Below are 21918 nucleotides of genomic sequence, written 5' to 3'. Positions count from 1 at the left end.
TATACTATAGATGCACTGTAAGGTAACTTTCACAAATTGTTAAATGATCAAGGCAGGTTATCCAGTAAAATGTATAATATGATTTATGTTAATATATTCAAACCAGGCCTTCTTTGATTACATTATCAAAAACTGCCCCCTCACTTACCTCCTTGTTACTATACATTAGCTTATTTTACTCACAGCACTGAACACTATCTAAAATGATTTTATCTATTTATATACTTGTTTACTATCTTTTTCTTTTTCCACCAGAATTTCAGCTTTATAAGAAATTTCCTGTCTTGTTCATAGTTATGTTTCTGCTGCTTGGGGATGTAATTTTTAAAATCTAGTTTTAGAGGGAAAAAAACGGATATTTCTTATTTTCCTGGTTTAGTTATTAAACTATTACTCTCATTCCTATTAATACTAATTTTATCCCTGCCTCATTTTTATCATATGTAAATAAAGATAGGGGGACAGTCGTTCTTAACCCTAAAGTCGCACTAGAATTACCTGTGTAGATTTTTAAAAATATTTGTGCTTAGGCTCTCCACTGCAGACCAATTAAGTCAGAACTTGGGGTAGTGTCAGAGTATCGGTATTTTCTTTTTTTTCTTTTTTTTTTTTTTTTGGCTGCGTTGGGTCTTCGTTGCTGCACGCAGGCTTTCTCTAGTTGTGGCAAGCGGGGGCTACTCTTCGTTGCAGTGAGCGTGCTTCTCATTGTGGTGGCTTCTCTCGTTGTGGAGCACATGCTCTAGGCATGTGGGCTTCAGTAGTTGCAAAACGTGGGCTTAGTAGTTGTGGCTCACGGACTCTAGAGCGCAGGCTCAGTAGTTGTGATGCATGAGCTTAGTTGCTCCGCTGCATGTGGGATCTTCCTGGACCAGGGATCGAACCCGTGTCCCCTGCATTGGCAGGCGGATTCTCAACCACTGCACCACCAGGGAAGCCCAGTATCAGTATTTTTTGAAGTTATCTTTGAGATTCTAATGGGTGGGCAGGGTTGAGAACCACTAGATGAGATGATATTTGAAGTGTAATTCCAGTGATTCTGGTATCAAGAATACATAATAGGGACATAATTTCTAAGAATTAGAATACCAGTTTTTCAGACAAATCATCTTATGCTTTAGGAATTGTAGATGGAATCATCATTTTTCTCCTCCTTTCAAAATACTTCTTTCTTGATAAGCTGTAGGTATTGAAGTACAAAAATTTGACCTATTCCAAGAATTTCACAAAAGAAAGCTCCAAAATATAAGTTTTACCTTTGCTGGAATGTTTACTTTCAGTGGGATCACCTTCCTAAGAGTTGTTAAGTTCGCTCATGCTTGATGAAGCCAATTTATGTTTTCACTTCATTAATTAGGGAAATAAAGACCCACAGGCCTTACTTTATCACTTTAGGAGGTCTCTGCCCTTCCCTGGACCTCTGTGATGCGTTCACCTAGCAACAGCTCCTTTGATGTGCAAACGTTCTTTTGGTAAATAGTGCAGGGCAGCCACTCATACTGGACAATTCAGGTTTCTTCTAGAATTGACCTTGGATTTGAAATTTTCTCTTGTGCCTGATACGGTAAAAATTTATGGTTTTTACTTTCCACTAAATGAAGCGTAGCATACTGTATCTTTCTAATGTGAGTATTGATGAATCTTATGACTGTGTAAAAAATAAAGTTATTTACAAACCTAAATTCACAGAATAATTGTGTCATATTGCTGTATTTTATTTTTTACTTCAGACTCCTATTATATTTTTATTGTATTTCTATAAGGTAAGTTTGGGAGAACAGTACTATCACCTATATAAGTTAACTTTGTATATAAGGGTGGTTTTTTTGAAAGAACTGTTGGGTTCTTTAGTTGTTCAATCTGTAGTTTTTGTTCCTCGTATGGAATGATAGAGATAAACCAGAAATAGATTCTGCTCTTAATGTACCTTTAATTTAGTAGGAGACATAAGATTTTTTACATAATACAATATATATATTTTTAATAAATTTATTTAGTTTTGGCTGCGTTGGTACTTCGTTGCTGGGCACGGGCTTTCTCTAGTTGCAGTGAGTGGGGGCTACTCTTCGCTGCAGTGTGCAGGCTTCTCGTTGCGGTGGCCTCTCCTGTTGCGGAGCACGGGCTCTAGGCACACGGGCTCCAGCAGCTGTGGCGCGCGGGCTCAGTAGTTGTGGTGCACGGGCTTAGTTGCTCCGCAGCATGCAGGATCCTCCTGGACCAGGGCTTGAATCTGTGTCCCCTGCATTGGCAGGCGGACTCTCAACCACTGTGCCACCAGGGAAGTCCCCATGATACAATATTGAATGAGATAACAATCAAAGGAAAAGTATAGATCATATACTATAAGAGTCAGGAGGAGAGAGAGATTACCCTCACCTTGTGTGAACCAAGGAAGGAGGTGGTACTTGAGATACTGCAGGATCAGTTCATGCTTCTGGGGATATATTTTGGCCCACGTAGTAGCTTTTTTCTTAGAGGCAATATGAGTGAAACTAATAAGTTGTTTTTAATAGAGCATAAGATTCATAAAATGGTAAGGAAATAAAAATAAAAGCAGAGGATAGGATTCTTAAGAAAACCTTTGTCTCCAGTATGATTCTTGTGCCAGGACTGAGGAGAAGTTCATTCTCCCTTTTCAATTCACCAAAATTTTAGTTGTTCTTTTAAGTCTCTTCTCTGGTTCTTAGAAAAGGAATTGATATAGTAATGATTTTAAGTATCAAATAATTAAAATGGGGACGAGACTAAAGTTTCATTAAAGATAATTGTTCTTTAATAAGTGTCTTCAGTATCAATAAATCTAAATCCACTGGGGTGGTGAGAGATGAGGGTGTTAGGGCAGCTGCTATTACAAGTCTATGTGAAAGTACTACTGGACCATCCTGTACCTTTTTTTTTTTTTTTTTTTTTTTGCGGTACGCGGTCCTCTCACTGTTGTGGCCTCTCGCGTTGCGGAGCACAGGCTCCGGACGCACAGGCTTAGCGGCCATGGCTCACGGGCCTAGCCGCTCTGCGGCATGTGGGATCTTCCCAGACCGGGGCACGCACCCATGTCCCCTGCATCGGCAGGCAGCCTGTCAACCACTGCGCCACCAGGGTAGCCCTTATTTCCTTTTCAGAGATAACTTCTGAACTAAGTGTATAGCCTTTATGTCCATGTTTTTAGATATATGTGAATGCTTCTTATGTTGTTTTGGGGATTTAAAAAATTACATAAATGATATTCTACTAGACATAACTTTCTACCTTGCTATTTGCACTCAATCATGTTTTTGAGAGTAGTTCTTTTTGATTCACATAAATTTAGTCTGGGCATGTGAACTGCTGCATAGAATTCCATTACAAATTATAGTAATATATCAGTTTTTATACATTTTAGTTTTTTTCTTATATAAACAAGCTACAGTGAGTATTCTTGTACAGCATGTCTCCTTGTTCATATCTTCTAAACTATGAAATAAGAAAAGTTTTCAAGCTGTATTTGAAAGAACTTGACTACAAAATTAATTGCTGGTTGAATATTTCTTACTTTTATAAATTAAAAACCTAATTGAACATAGTATTATTTTTTTCTTTTTATTATTGGTGTTTGAAATCTTAGTGATATTGTGGTGTACTAAAAATAAGACATTTAGCACATTTTAATCAATTTGCCCTTTTGTTTTAGATCTCAGATACACAGTCAAGTTAATCATGCTTAGTTCATGGTACAGTATCATCTTTCTGTGCAAGACCCCTCTCACTTTATTTTTTCTCCATCTCCGTTTCTATCTCATCTCAGTCTAATATGTTTGACATATGTCTTTGGATATATATGCATCTTAAAAAATATGTAGTTTTGTTTTGTGAATGGATTTTTTTAAAACATAGAATAAAAAAATAGAATAAAAGAATATAGAAAAAATAGAATAAAAAATAGAAAAGAACTGTAAAATGTATACACACAGATTAGGTAATAAAACAAATACCTATGAACCTATCATCTAGTTTCATAAAACACTGCCAGTACCTTAGAACCTTCCTGTGTGCCCCTTACTAACTGAATCCCTTTACTCCCACCTAAACTTAAAAACAGTGGATATCTGAGTTTTGTGTCTATCATTCCCTTGCTTCTCTTCCTAGTCTTATCACTCATATATGTATCCCTAATAAATATTAATTTTATCTGTTTTAAAAGTTTGTTTAACGGAATTATACTGCTTTTGTGTTTTTGTCACTTCTTTTACTTCATGAGATTTGTGTTGATCTATGTACAATTATTCAATAATTACTCTATTGTACAAATATACCATAAGTTACTTATCCATTAAACTCTTATTTAACATGTGGGTTGTTTTCAGTTTTTTGCTTTTTTGAATAACATTGTTAATCTTTGCTTTTAACTGGAAAGTTTAGTCCATTTGCATTTATTGATATTACTGGTTATTTGGGTGTATTTCTATCATCATATGTGTAATCTATTTGTCCCATTATTTTTGTTTCCTCTTCCCTCCTTCTTTCATACCAAAAACTGATTGTTTTTGTTTTGTTGTGTTGCATTTATTTCTTTTTTCTCATTCTATTTTTTCCTTTTCTACTAGTTTATAAGTTATATGCTGTATGACTATTGTTTAACTAGTTATATTAGTTGTTTTAACATATATACTTAGCAAAGTTAACTGAAATCTGTATGGTTACTCTTGAGAAATATGAATATTTTATAGTGCTTTAAACTGTTTTTCTCCTCTCAGTGTATATGCTTTTTTTTGTCCTGCATTGGTTCTATTCCTTATTTTCAATACCATAAATCACACTTTTTAAATTAATTAACGCTTATGTAAATATACCCACATAATATTTACTGTTTGTTCTTTTTTTTTAACTAGTCTTTCTTGTATCTCAGACTTTGTGAGTTCATTTTCTTTCTATGTGAAATGCATCCTTTAGAATTCTCTTAAGTGAGGACCTATTGGTGGTAAATTCAATTTTTGTTTGTTTAAAATATCTTTATTTTACTCTTAATCTTAAAACATAATTAAGTATAAAATTCTGGTTGGCAGTTACCTTATATCCTTGATTTGAAGAAATACTACTATTTTATCCACTATTTTGAAATTCAAAAGTATGTTTTCAGCTAACCTATCCATATATGAATTAGCATCAACTTTAAGCTGCAGCCCAGTTGCAGAGATGTGAAAATTTGTGCATCTTAGACTCAATAAAAGATGATATATTTTTCTTAGTACATTACAGATATCATTTTGCTGTTTCTCAGACTCTGTTACTATTGAGAAGTCACTCACCAGTCTAACTGCTATTTCTTTGTAATTATCTGTCCTTTCTATTATCTGCTTTTTAGATCTTTCTTTATGTTCTACAGTTTCATTATGAGTGTGGAGGTAAAGAAATTTTTTTTAGTCACTTTTCTTGGTATTTGCTAGACCACTTAGATTGGAATCTTTCAACAATTCTGTAAAATTATCAAAACATTATTTCTTCACATAGTGTCTCTTCCCCCTTCTCTAGAATGTAGCCTTCTTGGACTCCAAATAGACGTATGATAGGCCTTCTCATTTCAATCTCTCTGCCTTTAAACTCTCTTTCACCATTTATTTTTTTTCCTATATGCTTGATAATTTCCTTCATATTTGAGTTCACTCATTCCTCAGCTATGTCTAAGTTGCTTTTTAATGTGTCCATTCAGTTTTCAAATTAAAACGATTACACTTTTTATTTCTAAGGGTCTTATTTGGTTGTTTTTCCAACATGTTTTCCAATATGTTAATTCTTTGTGGTCTCTTGTGACTTAATCACATTTTCAAAAGTTCTCTATTTTTTTAAACATTTAAACATAGTTATTTTGTATTCTCTTATGCAGGCCTATGTTCCTAGTATCTTGGTAAGCATAAAATTCTAAAACCTGATAACTTTAGAAAAATGTATTTTGTTCCTTTAAGACGTTAAGCACCATGTGATATATTTATACTTTTTAGAGATTTAGATTAACACATTTTTCTTGGCTTCATTTGAATCATATAAACTTTGTTCTTAACCAGTTATGCTAATTAAAATTTAGAACATTATACACTCTTTTGACAATAGGAGGAGATATTGCAATACAGGTAAATCTCCCTAATTTTTACCCTCAGTAAGGTGTGAAAGAAACACAAAATTGATGTTGATTTACTGAAATCAGATTTTTTAAAAAAATCAATTTGTATAATTATAGAAGCATAGGAATTGATTTGTAATAAAAAATAAAACAAATACTGGTAAATCTTTCATCAGTGACCTTATAATAGTTCAAGTTTCTGTAAAGGTTTTACTAGATGTGAATTAAAATTTCCCCAGACATTTTATATGTGTTTTCTTGATTCCTACACTCTCAGAAATTATGTTTATTAGATGTGCTGCATTTACTTATCACTGGTGTTGTAAATTGTCAGGTAAGAATTTTTAGAAAAATGTAAAGTTGCCTTTTAGGTTAACATGTTACTTGCTGCTTTCTTGAGACCTATTTCATTTGTTAGGATAGCACCTCAAAATCAATATTTTAAAGTTGTATTTTATTTAGAGTTACTTACTTGAGTTTGTGTGGGCTAAAACATTGCGGTTTTTGATCTATAGTTACATGTTTAATTAATTAATTTGAAATTTCTTTTTGTAGGCTTGTTTTGATCCACCTCTTGAAGTGGTTCCCACCAGGAACCCAATCACGTGCAACAAAAGGGCAGCTGACCCAGTCCATCCTGACCTTGCTGGTTTGTTGGTGAAATACAAGAATCTTTTAGCTGAGGTATACGGATTACCTGAAAATAAAACACCATGGGAAATTATATCCCCTGTAGGGAGAGAAACATTCTGATAAAAAGCTCAAAGTATTATCTGAACTCAGTTTTGCTGTTTTCTCAATATTGAAGCCTCTTATCACCGAGGAGCACTAATGTAGACCCAAATCTGTCTTTTGCCAGAGAAGTCCCTTTGAAGATGGTATAATATGTAGTGCCGCTTTTGAGTTACTGCTGAATGCTGTAGTATTAGAACATTGCTTAGGAACTGCCATGCTCAAAATGTATATAATAATAATAGTTACATGTATTAAGCATTTTTCAATGGAAAGGGTGAGTTCCCACTTTCCAATATAGCACCAAATGGCAAATACCCACTGCTCTTATTAAATACTTAATGAAACATCTGAGTAATATCAACAGATGAAAAAGAAACCACATTTGTAGGAAATGCCTTGACACCCTGTGATGAACTAGAGAGTGCCTATAGGAATTCTTTAGTTGAACTCAAGCACCCTTAAACATTTGTTGCAAGAGATAGGTAACCAAGTTTGGAATCCCAAAGGCCATTGTCATTGTTAAAGGTAACATGATGTGGCTGCTTATGTCTGTATTGCCTCTATGGTTACCTTTAAGTAAAATGTTCTAAATGCTTTTATTGGGACATTGACCACCCTTTGAATAAGTAGTTATCTATGGTGTCTGTATTGGTTTGCTTGGGCTGCCATAATAAAGTGCCATGGACTGGGTGGCTTAAATAACAGAAATTTATTTTTTCACAGTTCTGGAGGCTAGAAGTCCAACATAAGGTGTCAGCAGGGCTAGTTTCTTCTTTTTAATGTTTTCCCCAGCTTTATTGCCATATAACTGACATAACATTGTGTAAATTTAAGATGTACAATGTGGTGATTTGATATACACACGTATTGCAAAATATTACCACAATAAGGTTGGTTAATACATCCACCACCTCACATAATTACCTTTTTTTTTTTTCATGATGAGACAGTTGGTTTCTTCTGAGGCCTATCTCCTTGGCTTGTAGATGGCCATCTGTTCTCTGTGTCTTCGCTTGGTCACTGTGTCCAAATTTCTTCCTCTCATTAAGAACATCAGTCATGTTGAATTAGGGCTCACCCTAAAGATCTCATTTTAACATAGTTACTTCTTTAAACACCCTATCCTCAAATACAGTCACATTCTGGGGTACTAGGGGCTAGGACTTCAACATACGAATTTTGAGGGGACACACTCAGCCCATAAGAGTGGCTTTATTCCTTGAGACCTCTTTTCTGCTCAGGACCTCATTAAAGTTCTTTTCTGCTATCTTATCTATCAATAGCCTGACTCCAGGTTTCATGTAGATGATAGATAGATAGATAGATAGATAGATAGATAATTTCTTTCAATTTTTTATGCTAACATTTTCCCTCTTTTAGCATAGAGAGGTGAATAGAAATTAAATTTAAACATAATTTACATAGATACAATAAATCTTATGACACTTTGGAGACATTTCTTAGTTTTTTCTTTCAGGAAAAAAATGTGATGCAAATCCCTGAAAATTGTAGCAGTTTTACTATGGGTAGCATTGTTCTTCTTCTCCACAGAATAACTTACTGCTAATACTTCTGAAGTTTGGGAATTTTGATAATTTGGATTTGGATTCAATTAGGGTTTATGTCTATGCCTAACTCATAAAAAAACTTTTAAACCGAATTGTCAAAAAAGACAGGTTTTAAACCTTGTTTAAAGAAAATATGTAAGCTATTTTCAAGAATTTCCAAGTACTTTTTAAAAGCAATTTTCTACATGTACATAAAGCATTTGGTACCTATACATATTTTTCATCTATTTGTCAAAACAGATATCTAAAAGGCTCTACAAGGTCTCATTTTGACTTGATTTTAGATACTATGTACATTAAAAAGTATTCCATAGCTCATATTGGCATTTTCTGAATTTAATAAAAATTAGTGACAGTTTAACTGTGTCAAACTTATTTAAAAAAAAAAAGTCTAGTGATTTCAGTAGAGTACCTTCAGCATGAGTCATCTTTCCCTTTTCCAATAACCTGTTATTTAATCCTACAGGAACACAATTGTCTTGATGAGACAGTTTTTCTCTTCACTGCATACATTTAAATCTTTTGTTATAATTAACTTTATCTCTTTGTGGGACATACAAAAATAATTATCATGTGTTTCTGTCCAATAATGGAGAAACAGGTGCAAGAGAGCTATATTTAGGAAAAGCCAGGTATAGAAGGGATAAATATTAAAGTATTCAGTTGGTGATTTTGTTGTCTAGTTTAGGCAATATGATATTTAGCTAAAACTCTTGCATAGTGCTAGGTGGGCTGCTGTAGTAGTAAAAGTTAAACAGGGAATTCCCTGGTGGTCCAGTGGTTAGGACTTGGCACTTCCACTGAAGGGGGCCCGGGTTCGATCCCTAGTTGGGGAACTAAGATCCCACAAGCCATGAGGCACGGCCAAGAAAAAATTAAAAAAAAAAAAAAGTTAAACAACTTGTAAAAAAAATTACTGATAATATGTACAATAAGGCCTAGTGTCTTAAATTGAAGATAAATTTAATGTGTTTTGCCAGTATTTTTAATTTGATTTTCATGGAAACTTTTATTTGTGAGGGCAATATGACAGTGTTTTTTGCAGATAAGATGTTTTCTTCCCTTAGTGTAGTAAAAAGGCAAACAGTAGAAAGCTGGTAGATGCAGCCAGCTCTGGAGGGGAGAATGGAGGCAATATAAATTTTGCAGCTAAAGAAAAATATATGAGAACCAGTTATTATTAATTTTAATTGAAATTTTAATTGAGGTAATTGTAGATTCATTTGCAGTTTTAAGAAATAATACAGAGAGATCCACTGTAGATTTTGCAAAGTTTCTCCCAAATTTTTCAAAACTATGGTATAATGTAACAGCCTAAATATTGACATTGATACAATACAATCCACTAATATTATTCAAGTTCCCCCAGTTTTACTTGTACTCATTTGTGTGTTTGTGTGTATCAAGTTCTAAACAGTCAGTCAAAATACTGAACAGTTAGTTTTAACAGCACAAAGATCCTTCCCATTGCCATTTGTTATCCACACCCACTTCCTTCCCATCCCCAAATCCTGTCAACCACTAATGTCTTCTCCATTTCTAAAATGTTGTCATTTCAAGAACGTTATATACTGAAAAAAAAAAGTCATGTACTCAAAAAGCTAAACATAGAGTTATCACATGACCCAACAATACCACTCCTGGATATATAGACAAGAGAATTAGAAATATATTCACATAAAAACTTGTAAATGAATGTTCACTGTAGCATTTTTCATAAAGCCAAAAAGTGGACACAACCCAAATATCCATCAGCTGATGAGTAGATATGCAATATGTGGTATATCCATATAGTAGAATGTTATTTAGCCATAAAAATGAATGAAGTCCTGATTCATGCTCCAACATGGTTGAACCTTGAAAACATTATGCTAAATGAAAAGAAGCCAGTCACAAGAGGCAACATATTGTACAATTCCATTTATATAAAATGTACAGAATAGGCAAATCCATAGAAACAGAACAGATTAGTGGTTGCCAGGAGCTAGGAGGAGGGGGGAATGGGGAGTGACTACTAACAAGTATGGGGTTTCTTTAGGGGATAATGAAAATGTTCTGGAATTAGATCATGGTGTTGGCTGCACAACTACAAATATACTAAAACCTGAATTGTACACTTTAAAGGGTGAATTTTATGGTATGTGGATTATATCTCAATTTAAAAAGTAAAAAATTGTTCAATATGGCTGCACAAGTCTATGAATATACTAAAAACCACTCAACTGTATACTTTAAATGGATGAATCCATGAATTATATCCTAATAAAGCTGCTTTTTTGTGTATGTGTGGTACGCAGGCCTCTCACTGTTGTGGCCTCTCCCGTTGCGGAGCACAGGCTCCGAACGCGCAGGCTCAGCTGCCCTGGCTCATGGGCCCAGTCGCTCCGCGGCATGTGGGATCTTCCCGGACCGGGGCATGAACCCGTGTCCCCTGCATTGGCAGACGGACTCTCAACCACTGCGCCACCAGGGAAGCCCCCATAAAGCTGTTTTTAAAATGTTATACAAAAGAATCATGCATATGTTACCATTTGAGATTGGCTTTTTCATTCAGCCTAATTTCCTGGGGATTTCTTCAAGCTCTTGTGTCAATAGTTTGGTCCTTTTTATTGCCGAGATTGTGGTATGTATATACCACAGTTTGTTTAACCGTTCATTTGTTGACTTGTTGGTTTTTTAGCTATCACATATGAAATTGCTGTGAACATGCATGTACAGGTTTTTGTGTGAACATAATTTTTCATTTCTCTGGGATAAGTGCCCCAAAATACAATAGCTGGGTCATATGGTATTTGCATATTTAGTTTTAAAAGCAACTGCCAAACTATTTTCCAGAGTAGCTGGACCATTTTATCCTCCTACCAGCAACATATGAGTGATCTGGTTTCTCTGCATCCTCACCGGCGTTTGGTGTTGTCATTATTTTGTATTTTAGATATTTTAATATATGTGTAGTGGTATCAAATTTTGGCTTTAATTTGCGTATCCTTAATGGCTGGTGATGTTGAACGTATTTTTTTTAACTATTTATTTATTTAGGCTGGACCGGGTCTTAGCTGTGACATGTGGGATCTTTTTTTTTAGTTGCATCATGAGGGCTTCTTAGTTGCGGCATGCATGTGGGATCTAGTTCCCCAACCAGGGATCGAAACCAGGCCCCCTGCATTGGGAGCACAGAGTCTTACCCACTGGACCACCAGGGAAGTCCCTGAACCTATTTTTATGTGCTTATTTGCCATCCACATATCCTTTCCGGTAAAGTTTCTGTTCAAGTCTTTTGCCCATTTTTTAATCAGATTGTTTTCTGAGAGTCTAGAGTCCTTTATATATTCTAGACATAAGTCTTTTGTTGACAATTTTTATCAACAAGCTGTATCTGAGTTTGGGGGTTACCTAAATTTAGCTAAGTTCTGAATATATTTCTGGTTCATTATGTCCAAATCCAACATCAAACTATTCAAAAATTTGGATTCTTTAATATAAAAGATAACAGGCATACCTCTTTTATTGTGTTTCACTTTATTGCACTTCGCCAATATTGTGTTTTTCACAAATTGAAGGTCTGTGGCAGCCCTGCTTTGAGAAAGTCTATTGGCGCTATTTTTCCAATAGCATCTGCTCACTTCATGCCTCTGTGTCACATTTTGGTAGCTTTCACAATATTTCAGACTTTTTCATTATTATATTTGTTGTGGTGATCAGTGATCTTTGATGTTACTAATGTAATTGTTTTGGGGACCACAAACTGTGCCCATATAAGATAGCGAGCTTAATTGATAAATGTTGTGAGTTCTGACTACTCCACCTACTGCCATTCCCCATCTCTCTCCCTCTCCTCAGGCCTCCCTATTCCCTGAGACACAACAATATTAAAATTAGGCCAATTTATAACTCGACAATGACCTCTAAGTGTTAAAGTGGAAGAATGAGTTGCTCATCTCTTGCTTTAAATCAAAAGCTAGGAATGATTAAGCTTAGTGAGGAAGGCATATCAAGAGCTGAGATAGGCTGAAAGCTAGGCCTTTTGCCCCAAACTGTTAGCCAAGTTGTGAAAGCAAAGGAAAAGTTCTTGAAAGAAATTAAAAGTGCTACTCCAGTGAACACACGAGTGATAAGAAAGTGAAACAGCCTTATTGCTGATATGGAGAAAAGTTCTTGTGATCTGGATAGAGATCAAACCAGCCACAGCATTCCCTTAAGCCAAAGCCTAATCCAGAGCAAAGCCCTAACTCTCTTCAATTCTAGGAAGGCTGAGAGAGGTGAGGAAGCTGCAGAAACAAGTTTTGAGGCTAGCAGAGGTTGGGTCATGAGGTTTGAGGGAAAAGTTGTTTCCATAACATAAAAGGTGAAGCAGCAAATGCTGATGTAGAAGCTGCAGCAAGTTATCCAGAAGAACTAGCTAAGATCAAGATGAAGGTGGCCACACTAACCAACAAATTTTCAGTGCAGCCTCCTATTGGAAGAAGATGCCATCTAGGACTTTCATAGCTAGAAAGAAGTCAATGCCTGGCTTCAGAGCTTCCAAGGACAGGCTGACTCTCTTGTTAGAGGCTGATGCAGCTGGTGACTTTCAGCTGAAGCCAGTGATCATTTACCATTCCCCAAGTCCTAGAGCCCTTGAGAATTATGCTAAATCTGTTTTGCCTGTGCTCTGTAAATTGAACAACAAAGCCTGGATGACAGCCCATTTGTTTACAACATGGTTTACTGAGTATTTTAAACTTGCTGTTGAGGCCTACTTCTCAGAAAAAAAGATTTCTTTCAAAATATTACTGCTCTTGGTCACCCAAGAGCTCTGATGGAGATAGATAATGAGGTTAATGTTATTTTCATGCCTGCTAATACAACATCCATTCTGAAGCCCATGGATCAGGTAGTAATTTCAACATGTTTCTTTAGAGATTTTATTTATTTATTTATTTTGGCTGCTCCGGGTCTTAGTTGCAACACACGGGATCTTTTAGTTGCAGCATGTGGACTTCTTAGTTGCATCATGTGGACTCTTGGTTGCGGCATGTATGCGGGATCTAGTTCCCTGACCAAGGATAGAACCCGGGTCCCCCACGTTGGGAGTGCTGAGTCTTACCTACTGGACCACCAGGGAAGTCCCTAATTTCGACTTTCAAGTCTTATTATTTATGAAATACATTTCGTAAGGCTATTGTTGCCATAGTGATTCCTCTGATGCATCTGGGCAAAGGAAATTGAAAAACTTCTGGAAAGGATTCACCATTCTAGATGCCATTAAGAACATTTGTAATTCATGGAAAGAGTTCAAAATATCAACATTAACAGAAACTTGTAAGAAGTTGGTTCTAACTCTCATGGATGACTTCGAGGGGTTCAAGACTTCAGTGGAGGAAGTCGCTGCAGATGTGGTGGAAATAGCAAGAGAACTAGAATTAGAAGTGGAGCCTGAAGATGTGACTGAATTGCTGCTATCTCATGATAAAACTTGAACAGATGAGGAGTTGCTTCTTATGGATGAGCAAATAAAGTGGTTTCTTGAGATAGAATCTACTCCTGGTGAAGATGCTATGAAGATGGTTGAAAGGACAGCAAAGGATTTAGAATATTACATAAACTTAGTTGATAAAGCAGGGACAGGGTTTGAGAGGATTTACTCCAATTTTTAAAAAGATTTCTATGGGTAAAACTCTTTCAAAAAGTTTTACATGCTGAGAGAAATTGTTTGTGAAAGGAAGAGTCAATTGATGTGGCAAACTTCATTGTTGTCTTATTTTAGGAAATTGCCTCAGCCATCCTAACCTTCAGCAACCACCACCGGCTTAAGTCAGCAGCCATCAGCATGGAGGCAATTTCAATTGCCTCCATCAGCAAAAAGATTATGACTCACTGAAGGCTCAGATGATGGTTAGCATTTTTTAGCAATGAAGTATTTTTAAATTATGATATGTATATTTTTTTTTAGAGACAATGCTATTGCACATTTTATAGTATAGTGTAAACATAACATTTATATGCACTGGGAAACCAAAAAATTCATGTGGTTCGCTTTATTGTGATACTTGCTTTATTGCAGTGGTCTGCAGTATCTCTGAAGTATGCCTGTAATGCAAGAGTGGTGGTTTTTTGTTGTTGTTGTTGTTTTTTGGGGTTTTTTTGTAATTCATAAAGTCATGACTTTTTAATCACAATAAAATATTGCTCAATGCCAGTTTTTCGTTACATAAGCTGTCATTTTTTGGACTTTCCTAAATATTCCACTACATGTGTCAGACTTTTTTAAAATTTTTATTGGAGTATAGTTGATTTACAATGTTGGTTAGTTTCAGGTGTACAGCAAAGTGAATCAGTTATACATATACACATATCCATCCGTTTTTAGATTCTTTTCCCACATAGGTCATTATGGAGTATTGAGTAGATTTCCCTGCGCTATACAGCAGGGCCTTATTAGTTATCTATTTTATATATAGCAGTGTGTATATGTCAATCCCAATCTCCCAATTTATTCCTCTCCCCCTTAACCCCTGGTAATTGTAAATTTGTTTTCTACATCTGTAACTCGATTTCTGTTTTGTAGATAAGTTCATTTGTACCCTTTTTTAAGATTCCACATATATGCGTTATCATATGATATTTGTCTTTCTCATGAAGGAGTGTTTTTAAATCTTAGAGTTTGCAAATCACTGTTTATCTGGAGGAAGTAAAAACTAGAACTGTCAAGTCCTCTGGAGGACTAATTGACAAGGTTTGGTCATTAAAAGGAGAATTAAACTAGATCTAGAATCAATGTTGTGTGAGTCTGAGACTCATGCTACCTTAAGTACTTTTCAAGAAACCTGTTACCTAACATTATCTTAAAAATACCCTAACAATAAGATAACTAAAAATAAGATCTTAAAACATAGTTCTTATATCCTAGTATAGGGAAATGGGACCACTGCATTTCACAACTCCAGGGGACATTCATTATTTACATGGTATCGCTGAACCACTGCAGTTCAGAGAACCCCCTGACTTACTGGTTAAAATAATGAAGATAATGCTGACAAACTTGAGCAATTATTGTGATTACCAGAAATTGGGATCATTTGATAGGAATCAAGTTTCAGCTCAGCATTTGTTGAGGTTCTGCCATGTGAAAATTACTAAAATAAGGCACTGGGGAGGTGAGGATATAAAAATAAATTAACCATGATTCTCATCCACAAAAAAATTAGAAGGTGGGGAGTTAGGCATATACAATGAAAGGAAATACCAGGTAAACTCTGAGCATAGGCTCCTTGGAGGTAGGGGCAGTTAAGGTGAAACTTGAAGGGCATAGAGGTTCAAGATAGGGGTGTAGGAGGACTCCTCTGGTGGTCCAGTGGTTGAGACTCTGCGCTTCCACTTCAGGGGGCATACGTTTGATCCCCGGTTGGGGAACTAGGATCCCACATGCTGTGCGACATGGCCAAAAAAATAAATAAAATAAATAACTGAAGATAGGGGTGTAGAACTGTAAAAGTAGGTTGGAGTCAGTGAAGTAGCCAGAATAACATGCTATAATGAGTTTGAGGTTGATGGGGAATCATCACAGTGTTTTGTTGTTTTTTTTAAAATTAATTAATTATTTTATTTTTTAAATTTTTGGCTGCACTGGATCTTCATTGTTGCACGCGGGCTTTTCTCTAGTTGTGGCGAGCAGGGGCCACTCTACGTTGCAGTGCGCGGGCTTATTGCTGTGGCTTCTCTTGTTGTGGAGCACGGGCTCTAGGTGCGCAGGCTGCAGCAGTTGTGGCACGCGGGCTCAGTAGTTGTGGTGCATGGGCCTAGTTGCTCTGCAGCATGTGGGATCCTCCAGGGCCAGGGATCGAACCCGTGTCCCCTGCAGGCGGATTCTTAACCACTGCCCCACCAGCGAAGTCCCCAACACAGGGTTTTGAGGAGAAGTGATATTATACGATCTGAAACAGCTAAGGGCAGAATAGATATTCTTTACTTGTGTTCTTGGAACGTTCTGCTCATACCACTGTTATTGCACCTGTTATGGTATATTCTAGTTGTTTCCAAATTGGTCTCCCTAGTGAGCTGGGAAATTTTTGAGAGTTCTTAATCTTCTCAGGATCCCCAGAGCCTAGTACCTGCCTGAAACACAGAAGACACTAAGCCTTGTTTGTTGAATAAAGAATGACTCAGAGGGTTGCTAGATTGGAGGTGGGAAGACCAAGTACGATGTCTTACAACAAACAGTGCATGAGATAGACAATGAAGCCCTGAAACAAGACAAAGATAAATGGGAAGAAAGGGGTAGATATGAAAGACATTAGAAGTACAATGAACAGACCAAATGACTTGAGGGGGAGAGTTAAAAACAAAAGGGTGAGTAAAAAATGACTCTGATCTAATTAACATATTTTTAAATGAATCAATTTACATATAAATGAATTTTAAACTTTTTTTTTTCCCCACACTGCACTGTTTGCGGGATCTCAGTTCCCTGACCAGGGATTGAACCCAGGCCACAGCAGTGAAAGCTCAGAATCCTAACCACTAGGCCACCAGGGGGCTCCCACTTTCCATTTTTTAAACATTTGAACTTGCTATTAAGAGGTATTTTCTAAATAGATCTTTCATAGAATATTTAACCCATTATTTTAAGTAAATTAATCTATGATTAAATAAATAGGTCTTAAGACAGGATCTGATTTGTAATACATAGACTCAGAGGTGAAGCAAATCACATATTTTGATAATAAATAGAAACTGACAAATGAATGAAGAGTGGAAGTGCTCAAGAAATGCCATAAAAGAATAATTCCTTTACACAAGGAGTAAAAGTTTCACTTGTGTGAAAAGTAAGAAGGGGGTAAAAAATCTGATCCTAGAGTTTAGTACAAGGTAAAAAGATTTAAAACATTTCGTTATCAACCAGACTGTAAGCCATTTCCATTTCCTCTATGGTAGGAAGGTTATATTTATTCTATGAGGATTGCTCAAGGATCAAAACTATAGAACATCTTTTAATATGCATATTTTGGGGGAAATGGAACAATATTTTATAAAGAAGATTGGCCATGTGCTGGAAATGGCATTAAAAAGCAATCTAAATGATGAAGTCAGTGCAACCCTGGAGGCTATGGTGCTGACCATGAAGAGTTTATTGAATTCTGAAGATTCTACTTCACGCTGAGAAGCTTTATCTGGCTTCTAAATTGTAAAATTCATTTCAAAAATTTACCTCTCTTATGGTCATTTAAAGGAAAACAAAACACAACATAGAATTTGTCACATCCAGGTTTGCATTGTTCTTTGATACCGGCACTAATGGAAAGAAAATCAGGGAGGGAGATAAAAAGGAGACCGATGGTTTCATGAAAGCCAAGGATCAGTCATGGAGTCACTGCAGAAAACAGAAACCACTCTGACTTTTCCAAAAAAAATTATTTAATACAGAGAATTACATGTATACAAAATGATTGGGAAGTCTTTGTGTGGGAGCTGGGGCCAGCGTTGGATGAATGTGTTCAAAGACACACCACTGTAGATGAGATCTGAAGGTCCAGAATTTGCTGCTACTGCCATTGAGCATTTCTTGCACAGCCACAGCTGTCTCTCAACTTCCACAAAACTGGTAAATAGGTCAGGGAATGTTTTTTTTGTCCATTCTCCAAGGAGAATGTTTTTTCTCCTTGAACTTGCTTACCAGCAGAAATAGCAGTGGGAAGATGGTCTTTTCTCCTTTAATTTAAATTTAATGAGAATGCATCTCTCTTTGGTGCAGCCCACTTTACATAAAGCATGGGTCTCAAAGTGTACTTACTCTCCAGACCAGCAACATTAACATCACCTGGAAGCTTGGTAAAAATACAAATTCCTGGGCTTCCCTGGTGGTGCAGTGGTTGAGAGTCCGCCTGCCGATGCAGGGGACACGGGTTCGTGCCCCGGTCCGGGAGGATCCCACATGCTGCGGGAGCGGCTGGGCCCGTGAGCCATGGCCGCTGAGCCTGCGCGTCCGGAGCCTGTGCTCCGCAACGGGAGAGGCCACAACAGTGAGAGGCCCGCGTACCGCAAAAAAACAAAAAAACAAAAAAACAAAATTCTTAGTCCCAGGCCAAACTAGAAACTCTGGGGGTAGGTCTAGCAATCTGTTTTTAAAGAAGACTTCCAGGTCACTCTGAAGCATGCTAAAGTTTGAGAACCATTGGCCTAGAGAATCCCAGCCTCCAAAAACGAGTCTGGAAAATAACAGTTTTATTTCTAGTTCTATGGAACAAGGAGACATCAGGAACGGGAATGGATACCAAGTGCCAATGACTGTACCCAGCAAAAGAGCATGGCCAATGGTGTCAAAAGCTTCAGTGACATGTGGAATATGATGACAACTGAAAAGAAGTGTTGAATCTGACATAAGAGAAGAGTTTCCATGGTGAGGCATAAAGGATGAGAGATGGAATGATATAAAAATTGATTAATAGTAGATAAAGAATGAGCACAGAGAGTTCTTACCGTCAGTGTGGCTGGGCAATGAAGAGGAAAAATGGGTTTTAGCCTGAGCTCAAATCTTTCACTTCATCTTCACGACCTTATTTGAGCACCACCCTGCTCCATTTCAGATACTTTAGTTGCTTCTGCAGCTAATTAGCAAAGTTAGTGGAGTGCTTTTTTGGATGACTTAATTTCAAGTTCCAAGGGAGCACAAACTGCAATTTAGTGTACATCTGCAATTTAGCATATGCTTATAATTTAGTGTATAGTTATATTCTAATATGTGCCAGACACTATGCTAGGCCCTTGATATATGTTATTTTTATTTCTTACAACCAGAATGTAAGGCGGGTAAGAAAATTTAACTTATTTGTCTTGGCCACAATCTGTCTTGTTCCTCCAGATTTTGAGGTCTTTCCACTCTTCCATATTTTCTTTCTCTATAAAATTACTGGCTTCACAGGGATGTGTTTTTTAAATAGCAGTATGATTAGAAAATACATAAAGGTATGTTTTGAGAACATATAAGGTTTATTTCATTGAATTCCACAGAATGTTTTAGACACCGACATATACACATACTGTATTAAAAATTTAATTTTAAATGCTTGATCTTCGTACCTCCTTTGCTGCTGGGAATTATAGCATTTCTAATTAATGTAATTTTATTCAGTAACAGAGTATTCCTGAACTTTTTTCTGGTTATAAAGCATATGCTGTTTTACAAAGTCAAATGAAAGCATTTCCTCTAAAATGAGGAACAAGACAAGGGTGCCCACTCTTGCTACTATTATTCAACATACTTTTGGAAGTCAAGAAAAAGAAATAAAAGGAATCCAAACTGGCAAAGAAGAAGTAAAACTGAAACTGTTTACAGATGACATGATACTATACATAGAAAATCCTAAAGGTGCCACCAGAAAACTACTAGAGCTAAACAATGAATTTAGTAAAGTTGCAGGATACAAAATTAATACACAGAAATCTCTTGCATTCCTATACACTAACAAAGAAAGATCAGAAGGAGAAATGAAGGAAACAATCCCATTTACCATTGCAACAAAAGGAATAAAATACCTAGGAATAAGCCTAAGGAGGCAGAAGACCTGTACGCAGAAAACTATGAGACTCTGATGAAAGAAATCAAAGATGACACAACCAGATAGAGAGATATGTCATGTTCTTGGATTGGAAGAATCAATATTGTGAAAATGACTATACTACCCAAAGCAATCTACAGATTCAGTGCAATCCCTATCAAATTACCAATGACATTTTTCACAACACTAGAACAAAAACTTTTACTTGTAGGAAAACACAGAAGACCTCAAATAGCAAAAGCAATTCTGAGGAAAAAAAAAAATGGAGCTGGAGGAATCAGCCTCCATGACTGTATACTACAGGGCTACAGTAATCAAGACAGTATGGTACTGGCACAAAAACAGAAATATAGATCAATGGAAAAAGATAGAAAGCCCAGAGATAAACCCACGCACCTATGGTTAACTAATTTATGACAAAGGAGGCCAAAATATACAATGGAGCAAAGACAGCCTCTTCAATAGTGGTGCTGGGAAAACTGGACAGCTACATGTAAAAGAATGAAATTAGAACACTCCCTAACACCATACACAAAAATAAACCCAAAATGGATTAAAGACCTAAATGTAAGGCCAGCCACTATAAAACTCTTAGAGGAAAACATAGGCAGAACACTCTAGCCACCTCCTAGAGTAATGAGAATAAAAACAGAACTAAACAAATAGGACCTAATTAAACTTAAAAGCTTTTGCACAACAATGGAAACCATAAACAAGATGAAAAGACAACCCTCATCTTGGAAGAAAATGTTTGCAAATGAAGTAACTGACAAAGGATTAATCTCCAAAATATACAAACAGCTCATGCAGCTCAATATCAAAAAAACAAACAACCCAATCAAAAAATAGACGGAAGACCTAAATAGACATTTGTCCGAAGAAAATATACAGGTGGCCGACAAACACATGAAAAAATGCTCAACATTACTAATTATTAGAGAAATGCAAATCAAAACTACAATGAGATATCATCTCACACCGGTCAGAATGGCCATCATCAAAAAATCTACAAACAATAAATGCTGGAGATGGTGTGGAGAAAAGGGAACCCTCTTGCACTGTTGATGGGAATGTAAATTGATACAGCCACTATGGAGAACAGTATGGAGGTTCCTTAAAAAAACTAAAAATAGAACTTCCACGTGACCAAGCAATCCCACTACTGGGCATATACCCAGAGAAAATCTTAATTCAGAAAGACACATGCAGGCTTCTCTGGTGGCGCAGTGGTTAAGAATCTGCCTGCCAGTGCAGGGGACACAGGTTCGAGCCCTGGTCTGGGAAGATGCCACATGCCGCGGAGCAACTAAGCCTGTGCGCCACAACTACTGAGCTGTGCTCTAGAGCCTGTGAGCCACAACTGCTGAGCCTGCACACCACAACTACTGAAGCCTGCACTCCTAGAGCCCGTGCTCCACAACAAGAAAAGCCACTGCAGTGAAAAGCCTGCACACTGCAAAGAAGAGTAGCTTCCACTCGCCACAACTAGGTAAAAAGACTGCGTGCAGCAACGAAGACCCAACACAGCCAAAAATAAATAAATAAATTTATGTTAAAAAAAAGAAGACACATGCACCCCAATGTTCATTGCAGCACTATTTACAATAGCCAGGACATGGAAACAATCTAAATGTCCATCAACAGAGGAATGGATAAAGAAGATGTGGTACATATATACAATGGAATATTATTCAGCCATAAAAAAGAACAAAATTGAGTCATTTGTGGAGACGTGAATGGACTTAAATACTGTCATACAGAGTGAAGTAAAGTCAGAAAGAGAAAAACAAATATTGTATATTAATGTATACATGTGGAATCTGAAAAAATTGGTATAGATGATCTTATTTACAAAGCAGAAATAGAGACACAGATGTAGAGAACAAATGTATGGGTACCAAGGGGGAAGGGGCAGGTGGGATTAATTGGGAGATTGGGATTGACATATATACACTATTGATACTATGTATAAAATAGATAACTAATGAGGACC

The 21918-nt window shown here is 36.5% G+C and overlaps 1 protein-coding gene across 1 annotated transcript in view; it reads left to right on the top strand.

Annotated features, from left to right (window-relative positions):
- LOC113622855 (uncharacterized) overlaps window positions 1–21918 on the top strand; it is a 52672-nt gene that overhangs the window by 2754 nt on the left and 28000 nt on the right. The window contains exon 3 of the mRNA XM_027111479.1: window positions 6644–6772. The gene's annotated coding sequence lies outside the window, so the exon portion shown is untranslated. The remainder of the gene's footprint in view (window positions 1–6643; window positions 6773–21918) is intronic.

The sequence above is a fragment of the Aethalodelphis obliquidens genome, unplaced genomic scaffold, assembly GCF_003676395.1.
Source record: "Aethalodelphis obliquidens isolate GAN/ISIS:26980383/991018 unplaced genomic scaffold, ASM367639v1 scaffold10, whole genome shotgun sequence".
NCBI classification, from domain to species: Eukaryota; Metazoa; Chordata; class Mammalia; order Artiodactyla; family Delphinidae; genus Aethalodelphis; species Aethalodelphis obliquidens.
The sequence above is the reverse complement of the archived record's forward strand: the minus strand, read 5'-3'. Positions and strand labels throughout refer to the sequence as shown.